This window comes from Herpailurus yagouaroundi, unplaced genomic scaffold, assembly GCF_014898765.1.
Source record: "Herpailurus yagouaroundi ecotype Mexico unplaced genomic scaffold, PumYag 100, whole genome shotgun sequence".
Classification (NCBI taxonomy): Eukaryota; Metazoa; Chordata; class Mammalia; order Carnivora; family Felidae; genus Herpailurus; species Herpailurus yagouaroundi.
Genome location: NW_024412391.1, coordinates 21,988,764 through 22,002,450, shown reverse-complemented (window position 1 = coordinate 22,002,450; position 13,687 = coordinate 21,988,764). Strand labels below are relative to the sequence as shown.

Genomic DNA, 13,687 nt, shown 5'->3' with positions numbered 1-13,687 from the left:
CGAGCCCCGCGTCGGGCTCTGGGCTGATGGCTCGGAGCCTGGAGCCTGCTTCCGATTCTGTGTCTCCCTCTCTCTCTGCCCCTCCCCCGTTCATGCTCTGTCTCTCTCTGTCCCAAAAATAAATAAACGTTGAAATAAAAAAATTTAAAAACACAGAGTTAGAGAGACAGTGTGAGAGAGTAGATATGAACTGCTTTTGGAATCAAAAGATATACATTTAAAACCCTGTTTCATAATATAGTAACTTTTCTTCCATTGAGTCTAAACTTTAGTCTTCCCTTATAAAATAGTAATAATCATTAATAGACTTACTGAGTGTTGACTATGCCAGATATTGTGCAAAGCAATTATATGCATGGTCTCATTTAATCCTCACAACTACCCTATGGGCTACGTACTGCCCACACCTCACAGTAACGTAAGATTGAGGCTTAGTGAGATTAAAAAACTTGACCAGATTTAGGGTATTGACCTATGTTTTTCTGAATCCAGTGCCAAAACTCACCTGTATTACAGGGTTGTTATAAGGATCAATTAAGATGGGGTATAAGGGTCCTCTGTGGGTTATGAAGTACCATATAATGCACCGTCCAAAGTACCAAATTTAATGCACCGTCCAACCAAGGACTTTAAATTAAAAAATCTGGAAAGTTTAGATACTGTGTCGAATTGGGGAGGAACAAAATTAAAGGAAAGAAATTAAATCTATAGACTTCTTATTATGGAGAATAAGGATTCAGCATTCCAGGAGGAACAATATGTTGTAAAAGAAACGCATAAGCAAAATGCACTGTGTGGCTCAAATAAGTGAGAAGCCTCTCTGGGCAGGAAACTCAGGAATAGAAAAAGGTACAGTAAGAAAACGTTGAATTGACTAAGCAATTATTTCTTCTTTCCTTAGTTTTCTATGTCACTATCATGAGTTCTTCCCAGACTATACAATATAATGAATAAATGCCTCCTAATACCACTTTTGAACTATCAAAGAAAAATTACACTGGATGGGTTAAACAGGAAAGAATGAAAGAAAGACTTAAGACTATTGTAGTAGGAGAGATAGGTTGAACTCAAATCCTCTAGATCATAAAGTGGTGGTTTTTAAGTACTGGGGTGAACTAGTGGGAAAAATATTGGTGGACATTAGCTGAGAGGTTGATCAGTATGAGTAGGACATCTGTTAATTTCCCCTTAACAAAGTTAGGCTCCTACTCCTCCACAGACACTAGAAGATAGGGGCCCTACTTACTTGATGATTACATTTCCAAGGTCCTAAGTCACTTGAGAAAGATATTCCTGAGTTGTACAACTGGCAAGTCTGAGAGATTTAAATCTCAAGGGGGCAGAGAAAGAATTTATAATCCCAAGTTTTCTAAAGTAAATGCTTTAAGAAATGATTATGGTCAGGGGCCCATAATCAGGAAGAAGACTGCCTAAAATTTAGCCAAGCTGAGGGGAATGTTAAGGCCATCTTAGTCACTATGACTAGGCACACAAGATAATTAGGTCCCTTTTTTTTTAGACACCCATCCTGGGAAACTCTCTCTTCCTCCTTCAATCCAGACTGGTTGCTCTCTAAGCCTAATGGCACAGCTGTCAACCTGGGACTTTACCTTTCCTCTCTCTCCTTACCTGGAGGCACTAATTTAGTAGAATATATTGATTTAGTAGCATACACATATGTCCTTCATTAACAACTAAGACATGGCACACAAAAAATAGGTTTTTAAGACTTCAAATGTTTGAAAATGTGGTTATGTAGTGTCATTCTTGACAAATCATTTGGATAGATATAGAATTCTAAGTTAAAAATAACCTTTCCCAGGGCATCTGTGTGGCTCAGTCAGTTAAGCATCTGACTTCAGTTCAGGTCATGCTCTCACAGTTCGTGTGTTCAAGTCCTGTGTCGGGTTCTGTGCTGACAGCTCAGAGCCTGGAGCCTGCTTCGGATTCTGTGTCTCCCTCTCTCTCTGCCCCTCTCCTACTCACACTATGTCTCTCTCTGTCAAAAATAAACATTTTTAAAAAATCATCTTTCCCTCGTAAGTTTGAAGATACTTTTCCACTGTCTTCTAACTTCCAATGTTGCTGTTGAGAAGTCTAATGTCACTTTGTCCTCGATTCCTTGAATGTCAATTTGTTTGACCTCTAAAGGTTTTCAGCAATTCCTGTTATTCCTGGTGGTCTGAAATTATGTTCATTGCATTGGACGCTCAATGATATCTCTAAAGTCACACATTCTTCAGTGACGCAAATGTTATTGGATAAATTCTTTGGAGATTTTCTCCCTTCCATTTTTCTCTGTTGCCTCTTTTAGAAACTCTTATGAGTCAGATGTTAGAGCTCATGGATTTATTATCTAATTTCCCTTCTCCTTTAAATATCTTTGCAATTTTGTCCTACTTTCTCAACTATTTCCTAACTTTATAATTCTTTTATTGATTTATTTTATTATATTTTTCACTTCTGAAAGTTCAGTGTTTCTACTGCTGCTTTTAAAACATTCTGAGGGTGCCTGGGTGGTTCAGTTGTTTGAGCATCCGACTGTGGCTCAGGTCATGATCTCATGATTCATGGGTTCCAGCCCTGTATCAGGCTCTAAACGGGCAGTGGGAAGCCTGCTTGGGATTCTCTCTCTCCCTCTCTCCCTGCCCCTCCCCAACTTGCACTCTATTTCAGAATAAATAAATCAAATTTTAAAACATAAAAAAATTCATTCTGATTTTTGCTTTATGAAATACAATCAATTGTCTGAGAATATAGACTTAAATATATTGTTTTTAAAGTCCCCTATTTTTCTTTTGTCCTCTAGAGTTTTTAATTTTTGAATGATTATTTGGGTGGTTTCTCTTTCAACTTTTTTTTTAATGTTTATTTATTTATTGGGGGGGGGGAGAGGGAGAGAGCAGAGAGAGAGGGAGAGAGAGCCCAGACAGGCTCCATGCTATCAGTGCAGAGCATGATGTGAAGCTTGAATTCAAGAAATGTGAGATCATGACCTGCGCTGAAATCAAGTCAGACGCTTAACCGACTGAGCCACCCAGGCGCCCCTCAACTGCCTTTTAATTTGGAGACCTTTTCAAAGGTTAGTATGGCTGACCAATCACACTTAAGAATGTGGCACTACAGAACAACTTGGAAGTTCACACTAGTAGACTTCTAGAGTGTTCAAATTGGAGTACAGTGCTTTCATTAGAAGACTTCCAAGTGTCAGTATCTTTGCTAGATATTGTTTGTGCACTGCCTCCTCCATCATGTCTTTTCTCTATTTTTCTCTATCCTACTCTGTGTCCCAGGAGGCTGACCCTGAGAACTATACACTAGTTCCCCCTAAACAACCAGACTAAGGGTATTTTCCCTGCTTCTCTCCTTGCTTTAGCACAGAGTCTCTAGCAGTACCTGCAACTCTCCACACTTTGGTTCCTGCCGAGAGGGCTCTGTTGCACTGTTTCACTTCTCACTGGCTTTTACTTCCCTCCATTTTGCCTTCAACCTGGGGATATAATGACTTCTTACTGTTGCTAGTTGCTAGGTGACTCACCATCCCTCATTTGTTCATGTACAGACTGTAAGTAGTTCCTTCATTAATGTCCCTTCATTTGAATCATCTAGTATGAATCTGTTTTCCTGCTAGGATGGTACCCACAGGTCTTTTCTTAGGAACACTTCAGTTTCTCCAGAGAAGAGTTCTATAAAACTTATCCAGGGAAAAGGGGAAGCACATACTTGACTTTGAATGTTCATACAGCGAGGAGCATTGGGGTGAAAGTACAAGTCTCCATATATAGTCTTTATTGTTAGTTTATAATTTACCATTTTATTGCAGTAGCTCTTCCCTTTTTGCCATTATCCCTGGTGATTTTGAGATTTACTCTCTACAAAGTAAATTTCCAGTTTCTTGTTAAGGTTAAGCTACAGGAAATGGAAGAAAGGATCATTAGGTCTAATTGACTCTCAGTGAGGCTTTTAACCAATTCTTTTTGTTTTCAGCCCCATGTGTCATCCCTGTCTGGTGCAGTCATAGGTGCCTCTCAGTCCCAAATCTTTCCCAAGTTCCATGGTGTGAATTCATCTGCTTCTTACTGGTATATGCATTCAATGCTATTAATTTCCCTACAAGCACTGCTTTCTCAGGATCCCCAAATTTTGATAATTTGTGTGCTCATTTTCATTTATTCCAAATATCTTAAAATTTCTTTCGAGTTTTTTTTCCTTTAGTTCATATATTATTTAGAAGTACGTTGTTTAATCACCAAATATTTGGGTGTTTTCTATTTTTCTGTTATTGATTTCTAATTTAATTCCACGATGATCTGAGAATACATAGACATTATATAATTCCTATTCTTCTAAATTTGCTAAGGTGCATTTTATAGCCTAAGATGTGGTCTACCTTGGTGAATGTTCCATGTGACTTTGAGAAGAATGTATATTCTGCTGTTGTTGAAGTAGGCTATAGATGTTCATTATAGTCAGTTGATTGATAGTGTTCTGAATTCAACTATGTCGTTACTGATTTTCTGCCTGCTGGATCTGTCCATGTGTGACAGAGCAGTGTTAAAGTCTTCACTGTAATAATGGATTAACCTATTTCTCCTTGTAGTTCTATCAGTTTTTGCCTTATATATTTTGATCATATATTTTATATATACCATAGATTTTGATGTTTTACGTGCATGTGCATTTAGGATTGCTATGTCTTCTTGGAACACAGGGGCAAACCAAATAGGTCAAAAAACCAAATTTGACTTTTATGAAGTTTACCAAATGTTTTATGTTTTATGGCTTTACTTTCTAAAGTCTTTCCTTCATGCCCTCCACAAATTTTTCAAACAGCAGTATAAAGCTGGTTTTACTCACTTATGCTTTCCAGCATGGGTCGGCTTTAAGGGCAAAGTGCTGAATCCCACCATGAGTTCATGATGCGTATGGAGATAGGCAACATGTGGGTCCTGTTGCTCTTTATTTTCCTTTGTTTATTTCTCTTTCCTTCTTCTTTTCCATCCAATAAATACTAGACATTTACTTAGGTATTATACTAGCTGCTACGTGTTTTCAATACATTTACAGTACAGTTGTAGATACTGAGAATTGCACTGACATTATGGAAAAGTGAGTAAAGTATCAGAAGTGTGGCGGCAGAGTAATGAGCAGAGCACTTGGCATAGAGATGAACAAATTATGCCGTCTCTGTCCACTGAGGGCCTACATTCCAGAAAAGAGATGGTAGGACTCAAAGAGTAATAAGAGAATAAAGTAGAAAAGAACATTCTAGATAATGCAAAGTTCTGTGCAGGGGCAGTGAACCTGAAGCTGAGTAACCTATTCAGGGCAGACAAGCCAGTCAGTGTGGGTGCAGGGAAAGGGTACAAGTGAGGAATTGTGCAAGGCGGACCTAAGGGAAGACTCTGGAGGAACTAGTACATTTTGAACTTCATTCTGAAAACTGTGGAGAAATTTTCAAGAATTTTAAGATGAGGGGAAGGAAATAAACAGATTGCGATTATGAGAAGACTACTTGGGGGCATTACTGGAGATAATGAAGTGGGGCAAGATGGGAGGCAGGGGGACCAGAAGAGAAGTAGTTGCAGTCTGGTCATCATAACTACTTCATGTTGAAGGGGCTTTCACAATGGTAGGGGTTCTAGAGATGAAGGAGAGAGTAGGGAAGATATTGTAATAGGTGGTTAAAATCTCTAGAATCTAGTAATGGGTTCTTGAAGTGAAAGAGGAAGCAAAATAAAACCATGAAGAAAGATCTAAGATGATTCTTGGGTTTCTGGCTTTGGTAACCGATTTCACGGGATTCAAAGGTCTTTTAGAGATATTAAATGCACACAAATGATGTTTAGAGCAGTGAGATTCGAGAACAAAGGGAAAAATCAGATTGAAGTCATGGGTCTAATGAATATTTGCTTATGTGAGAAGATTAGGGGATAAATATTTCTAGTAAAGACTCAAATTTAATTGAGTTCCTAATGCTTTTTCCAATATCCACAATTCAGGGAGTCTAGAGGAAGCTTGTAAACTCCAGGGGAAAATGTAATCCCTGCGCTGGAACTGAGGCTGGATACACTTGAAGGGGTGTGGGGAAATTACACTTGGTCCCTCACTTTAACATCCTGGGAAAATAACCTACTGGATTGCCCCATGCCCATATGGGAGCAATAGTAATGGTAACAGGAAATGTCATCAAATGTGTGGCTTTGTAATTGCATATAAAATATAGCTGGATAGGCAAATCTTGAGAGGCAGAAAGTAGAATTGTGGTTGCAGAGAACTGGGGGAGGAGGAAATAAAGAGTGATTGCTAATGAGTAATGGGATTTCTTCTTAAGGTTATGAAAATATTCTAGCATTCAATAGCAATGATGGTTGTGCAACCTGTGAATATACTAAAAAACACTCAATTGTATACTTTAAAAGGGTACATTTTATGGTAGATGAGTTATATCTCATTTTTTTTAAAAAAGTAAAAAGAGAGCCAAGTCTCAGGGTCTACATGCCACCAACCAGACTACCTGAAGCATCCTCTGGTCCTAGGACTTTTGAATTACAGCACTGTTCTCTGAGTGAGGCCCAGTTCCTTTTACTGGAAACTTTCTGTCTTGGCAGTAGAAGCTTCGTTTAAGATAGTGACCTTTATAACACTGCTGGTCATCTACAGCTTCTCTTGTCCTTGTATGGGAGATTATTATCCAAGAACAAAAATAGGAAGGACAGGGAGAGAATCTTTCCAACCAGCCCAGATAAAACATATCTGCAGCTTCTAGCTGATGAGTGGCCTTTTTCTGTAGGACACTGAGATTTGTTCATGAAAGAAATAAGTGTACACACAAACACATACCAAACATATATCTACCAAGAAATAGCAATCTCCGTTTCCTTTATCTTCATTATGTCTGAAAAACCTAATCAACTTTTCACTTAGGATAGAAAGTAATGATGGTATATTGAAATTTCATTTTAGTAAGACTGGAATGGATTTTCCTTACCAAAAATTAGATACCGCATGCCTTTGGCTAGCATGGCACAATGAAAAAACCATGGGCCTCAAAGTCAAAAAGGTGGTTCACATGGTAGCTTGTGGCCTTGGACAAGGTTTTTGGAAACACTGTAAGCCTTTGTTTCTCTAACTTTAAATGGAAGATAGAACCTACTTCAAAAGATAAAATGCTATAAAATATGCCAAGTATCCAGCAGCACTTGGTAAGATATTTTCAATGAACATTATTCCATTCTCTGTTATGACAAAGCTATAGTTCTCCGGTATTTTTGCCTATTCTCTCTCTCTTTTTCCCTTTCTATGCACCTTTCTGTCTAACATTCTCCTCTTCCCTCCCTCTCATCTCCCTTCTTGTTCTCTCTTTTATATTCCTTAACTAAACCTGAGGTGTCTGACTCTTTCACCAGTAAAGAGGTACCAAAATCTAAGATTTTATAAGATTCTCTGAAAGTCTTCTTTAAAAAAAAAAGTAGAAAATCATCTACTATATTTTAATTTTTACTTGTTTCTATGAGTCATATAAGCATGCAATAGAGCAAGGTGCTCTGTGGTTTTCTACTGCTTAGGCATAATAATGCCTCTGATAGGTCTCTCTGGCCCTTTCATGCAAACCATGTTCAGTTAGCGTATCATTTGCATGTTGGCAAGATGGTTACTTTAATATGCAGTAATAAAAAAAACAGACAGAACCCAAACAGGAAAATAGAACACCTTTTTAATAACTGATGCATTAAATGAGGAACCATTTTCTTTCATGAGAGTATATTACTTGACCTTCTACAAAGACAAGTTCATTGGATTTAATTTTGAGGAACCGATTACATTTTTTTTTTATAGCCAGAAACAGTTTGATTTGATTGAAGTCTGGTTAGGATGCAAAGAGGCTATTAAAATGATTCTTAGCATGTTTTTTCTAGAGAACAGTCCATTAATTGCCTGTGAATATTCATCCCGCAAACCTCCTACTCTATTAGGCTCAAACCAGAGTCGTAAGATTATGATGTTTTTATTGATGTAATTAATAACAAATGTTACTCGTTAACTTGGTTATAACCAAATTGGACATTTGACAAATGTACTCAAGACCTTGCTCCAGTGAATTAATATAGATATGAGGCAACATATTGACCTCAAAAGATGAAATCAAGAATATTACTGTGGGGGAAAAAATGGAGAAAGCACTATACCAAGTTTTGGAAAAGCAACAAATAATGATTTTTAAAACGAATTCTTTTTAGGTTTCTCTGTACACCATGCTGAAATAATTTAAGACATGTGTTCAATATACAACATCAACTGAAATATTAAAAGATAGTTTAAAATACCAGAAGCAAGAACACTACAAAAAGTAATAATACGCAACATGAAGAGAATAGATTAGGAACAGAATAAATAAATAACCCACCACTTTGCTCCACTCCTCATTCTTCAACCAAGAAAATCCAACTCCTGTTTAATCAGAAAATCTAAGGAGTAACAGCAATGAAACTTTCTGCCCTATTATAATTCTGCAAATTGTAACCTTGAAAATCACACTCAGATGTGTACCAATGCATTTCAAATGTGAAAATACACAGGGAACTAGTTCATACATGTAGTCTAAAGACCCAGAATAAGATTTTGTTTTGTTTTATTTTATTTTATTTTATTTTATTTTATTTTACTTTATTTTATTTTCTTAAAGAGAGAGAGAGAACACAATTGGGGAAGAGGGAGCAGGGAGGAGGAAGGGAGGGAGGAAGGGGGAGAGGGAGAGAGAGAGAAAAAGAGAGAGAGAGAGAGAGAGAGAGAGAGAGAGAGAGAGAGAGATCCAAGCAGGTCTACCCTCAATGCAGAGCCTGAGGAGGGCTTGATTCCATGACCCTGGGATCATGATCCAAGTTGAAATCAAGAGTCCGACACTTAACCGACTGAGCCACCCAGGTGCCCCCAGAATAAGATTTTTATTCATTTTTATTTTTTACATTTTTAAGAATTTTTTTAGCGTTTATTTATTTTGAGAGACAAAGTGTGTGAGAGAGAGAGAGAATGGGGGAGGGGCAGAGAGAGAGGGAGACACAGAATCCAAAGCAGGCTCCAGGCTCTGAACTGTCAGCACAGAGACTGAGGTGGGGTTGGAACCCAGGAACCATGAGATCATGACCTGAGCCAAAGTCTGCCACCTAGCCTCTGAGCCACCAAGAATAAAATTTTAAAATCAGGCTACACTAATTTGGAATTTGCCCATGGGCTGAATTGATGTTTACCTTCATGTTATTTGAAATCAGACTGCAGCAAGGATTTTTCTTTTACTTAAATAGTTAATTTTCAAGCTTTAAGCAATAACCATCACCGTGCTAATCCCTAACCACATGAACAGGTAGGGTGGGATGATAGGAAAGTGAGGAGCAAGCAGTAAGAGGTGGACACTTGTGTCAACCAGACATAATCACTAGGTAGCCAGAGAAGGAATTGGGTTCCACAAGGCCAGGGTAGTTACTGTTTCATCCCATTTTACAGATCAGGATAATGGTGAGTGAAGATGAGAGAGTGCTTGGACCAAATCCCACAGCTAGGAATCAGTTCTAAGTTTTCTGCCCCCAAACCCCACACCTTTCCCATTCAGAAAGACAATGCAAGGGTCTGATCAATGCAAGGGTACCTAATCAACGAAACACCTTTCTCAGAAATCCTCCAACAAGAAAACTGAGAGCAGGCCAGGGTGGCCCAAGGTTTCCTACTCTAACCCTTACTAGTGCTCCTCTACTGAGGCTGCACTTCCCTCTGTGGTGCCCCTTGGACACCAACATGAGCTGAAGTCTCAACAGGTAGAAATGGAGATGCCCCTTTTTCCTTCACAAGAAAAGGTCACATGTATATATACACATCACTGTTATGCACTGTGTGGGTGTTCAGAGAAACAGGATACAATCCTTGTTAATAAGATGCTTATAGGCTGATTAGAAGAAAAGGGCTAGATCATCCTTGCTTTTATCCCCCCAAAACAAATACAATGAGAATTTCAGGCAACTATGGAGAAATGTCAGAAAGGATATTTTTGGTCAAGGGGACCTTCAGAGGTCAAACTCATGAATGCGTGAGAATATGTAGATCCATGTAGGTATGAAAACATTATTCCATTCCTTTTTCTGTACTCCCTTTTTGATTTCTAGTACTTTCGCAACCCATGCCCTACTGCCCGTCTAGGGTCTCCAACTGCCTATGCCCTACCTAGACTGTCCAGGACAGTTTATACTCAATATCTTTTGCCTTATTCCTCATTCTTAGTACTTTGCTCTCTCCTGAAAACTTCAAACTTAACTGTCAACTGTTCCAGATAAAAATGCTTTAATAGGAAAATGGCATCTGTGTTGCTGGCAATATTAGCTAGTGAGTTATGTGGATATTTTTTAAGAGATCACAAAAATCACTTCCAAAAGGCTGCTTATTACATATTCTTGCTCAGACCATATCCTAAGACAATGGTTCCTAAACCAAACTATCATAGGAAGTTTTTAAATTAATTTTAACTTCAAAAGCTATGAATACAATCAATTTTTTAACAAAGTAACTAACTAGAACTTTGTTCAAATTTCCTTTCTTTTTTTTAAGGAAAAAGGAGACCTGAACAACCTTGCTTAAATTAGTCCAAAAAAAAAAAATCATTTTAGACACTATAAATGTTTCAATATTTTGCCTATGATTCAATCTGCCTAGTTAAAAAGAAATTTACTTTGGCCACATCTTCAAATTTTTACTGTATTTTACAATTACTGACCCTTAATAAATACTGAAAGCTGAGAGTTATAGGTATTTGAGGTCCTACTATACCTGCACACATATAAAACAAATAGAGCCTTATAGGTAAATTGTGTCTTGAAGAAAACTAAAAACATAGAAGATGAAACTACAGTTGCCATTTAAATTACATCTACCAAAATCTCAGCAAACCCTTGAGAACCACAATGTAGTTAAGGGATTTGCCTGGTGTAACCAATCTCAGTCCAATCTATAAATTTGCATAAGGGTTTTAGATTCCAAGTAAGGTGCATTTATGAACAGTGGTAAGAAACAAGTGCTAACTATACCCAACATAAACATGATTGGCTTTGACATTTTCTTAAGAAATACCCCTCCAAGGAAAAGATTTACAAATAGGTTGCTCAGACAACTACATTTCCTAGATCCCAATAAGCAACTCCCTGTGCCTTATAAAATAAAAGCATTTTGAAATATAATTAAGTTGGGAGTACTATAATCTTGGAAAATCTTTAATGAGAAAGTACAGTTATCATAAGGACTAGAGTTTATGGTGACTATAGCCTGCTAAATATAAAGATTTAATAGTAAAAATTCACCAGTGTGTTTCCATTACTGCCTAAGGGACTGGTTAATTCTTGTTTAGAAATAAAAGCTTACTATAGAGATTGGTGATAATATTCCTCGGCGTTAATTATTATTTTAATTGTCCCAGGAGATCGTGTCACTCCCCACTCTATAACAGTATAGTTACCAAGTAATCTTCTAATATTGATTTAATTTTGTAACTAAACCTTCCTATAAGAAACACAATTTGCTGACCAGCTCCACGGGATTTTAGTCTACTTCTTAGTTGTTTTTGGTTATAAATTAACAAATTGGCATTATTGTATACAAAAAAATTCCTTCGGGATGACTCAATCTTCTAGAATTTACTTAGGAAGAAAGACAATTGGGCTTTAGTATCTGCAAACTGGAGGACATGTGAGGTCCCCCCAAGAGCACTCTTAAAAGCACCGAGACTCAGGCTCTGAAAAGCAGCTCAGTCTTCCACTTGCACTTTCCTCAATACCACAGCAGATGTTAATTTTTAAGATGAAGCATCATCATTTTCATCTTTTTTGCATTCGTGTTTCAAGCTAATTTCTATTGTCTTGGTCTCACTTTTGGAAGAATAAATCGCACACTTACATTGACATCTTAAGAAAGCAAATTTGTAATTCTCTTACTTTGAATATGTGCCAGGCATAATTTTAGAAGGGGATAGTGCCCTGAAATCAATCAGTAATTGAAAGGGAGTAACTCCAAAAACCATTATGGAGCTCCCGTTTCTGGAATGAAAAGGACAGTTTGTGCGATGAGGAGATGCCAGCTGTTATTACAATGCAAACATTTAGAGAGTCAGAGCCCGGGGGGGGGGGGGGGGGCGTTTGGGCAGACAGAACATGCTCAGTTCATAACCTGTGTAGGGGCCAAGGGCAGGCCACCCCAAGATGGTTCATTTTGCATGAACATTATTTTGCATTAAAAGCAGTCAAAACCCGGCACATTCAGGAAAAGCTCTTTACCTCCCCATCAGCTGCCAGCCTATATTAGGCAGAGATCTGTAAACAGAGATTCCTCTTTACCTAAGAAATTTATCTGCATAATTGGACAACCTTTGTTTTTTAAACATCTCCTTTTGCCTTTGTTGCTAATGGTCTTTCTCCCCTTTGTATCCTCAGACCCTACTCCTCTCCTCACCTCATATGAGTGTCGTGTTGCCTCACTATCTTTGGAATTTCATGTTTGTGTGGATTCTAAATTTGACTTTCTCTTGTTAATCTGTCTCACATCAATTTGATTCTCAGTCCAGCTAAAAGGATCTTAGAGAGCAGAATAACATTCCTCCTCAACACCTGCTTAATCACAACTCCCAAACCTTTGAAAAGTTACCTTTTAAAAAACTGTAGAATTTTGGGGCACCTGGGTGGCTCAGTCAGTTAAGTGCCAACTTCAGCTCAAGTTATGATCTCACGGTTCCTGGGTTCGAGCCCCATGTCGGGCTCTGTGCTGACAGCTCAGAGCCTGGAGCCTGTTTGGATTCTGTGTTTCCCCCTCTCTCTGCCCCTCCCCCGTTCTCTCTCTCTCTCTCTCTCAAAAATAAAATAAACATTTAAAAAACTTTTTAAAAATTTAAAAAAAGGTGATTCTATTAAAGCACGAGGACAGACCCCATGGGAAAATAAGAGTTGCACTGGGGTTGCGAAGAGTGGCTGGTTGTGTACTATGGAGGTAAAGGCAAAAGCGGAAGTTTCCAAAAGGAGTTGCTATGTTAAAGAGGACCAATAAGATACCTGAGACGTAGTTATTGTCAAGCTAAAGTTGTTTTTCTCTAGCAAGGCATTAAGACCATAGAGCATTCTTGGAGGAACGTTTTACTCTGCCTATCTCAAGTATTCGTCAATGGGCTGCAGGTTATGAGGAAATTTACTCTTATTTACCATTCCATTCTTGTCTTTGTTGCCCACATCACTATGGTGGGGAGGGTGATGTTAAGGCTCCAGGAAACTGAGTCTATAGGTTTCTGGAGGTTAGGCTATTGATAAGATTGCCTTTTTCTTGTCATTTACTAAGACGTATGTAAACTGATGGAGACTCATGTCCTGCATGACTGTGATCTCCTCAGTTAGCCATTTGTTTTCTCCTTCTCTTAGCTTCAGGGCAGCCAGGAGCACCTAAGGAATGTCACACATATCCCACCTGGGGGAGGGGGGCTTGCAGGGCATCAGTTTGCCTTATGCTCCCTCATCAACAAGGGAGAGCTTGCTTGAGATTCTCTCCCTTCCAATCTCTCTCTGCCCCTCCCACCCTGACAAAATAAATAAATAAACTTTAAAAATGTTTTAAAAATTGTAGAATTTTGGGGCCATGTAACACTTTAGAGGTGAGCTAAGCCAAATGCTTA

At 38.3% G+C, this 13,687-nt stretch overlaps 1 long non-coding RNA gene across 1 annotated transcript; it reads right to left on the bottom strand.

Annotated features, from left to right (window-relative positions):
• Positions 1 to 3,772: 3,772 nt before the first annotated feature.
• LOC121028073 (uncharacterized) lies at positions 3,773 to 6,026 on the bottom strand. The gene is made up of 2 exons (XR_005789053.1): positions 4,858 to 6,026; positions 3,773 to 3,909 (listed from the first exon to the last, which is right to left on the bottom strand). It is a non-coding gene; the product is annotated as an uncharacterized LOC121028073 (long non-coding RNA).
• Positions 6,027 to 13,687: the final 7,661 nt, after the last annotated feature.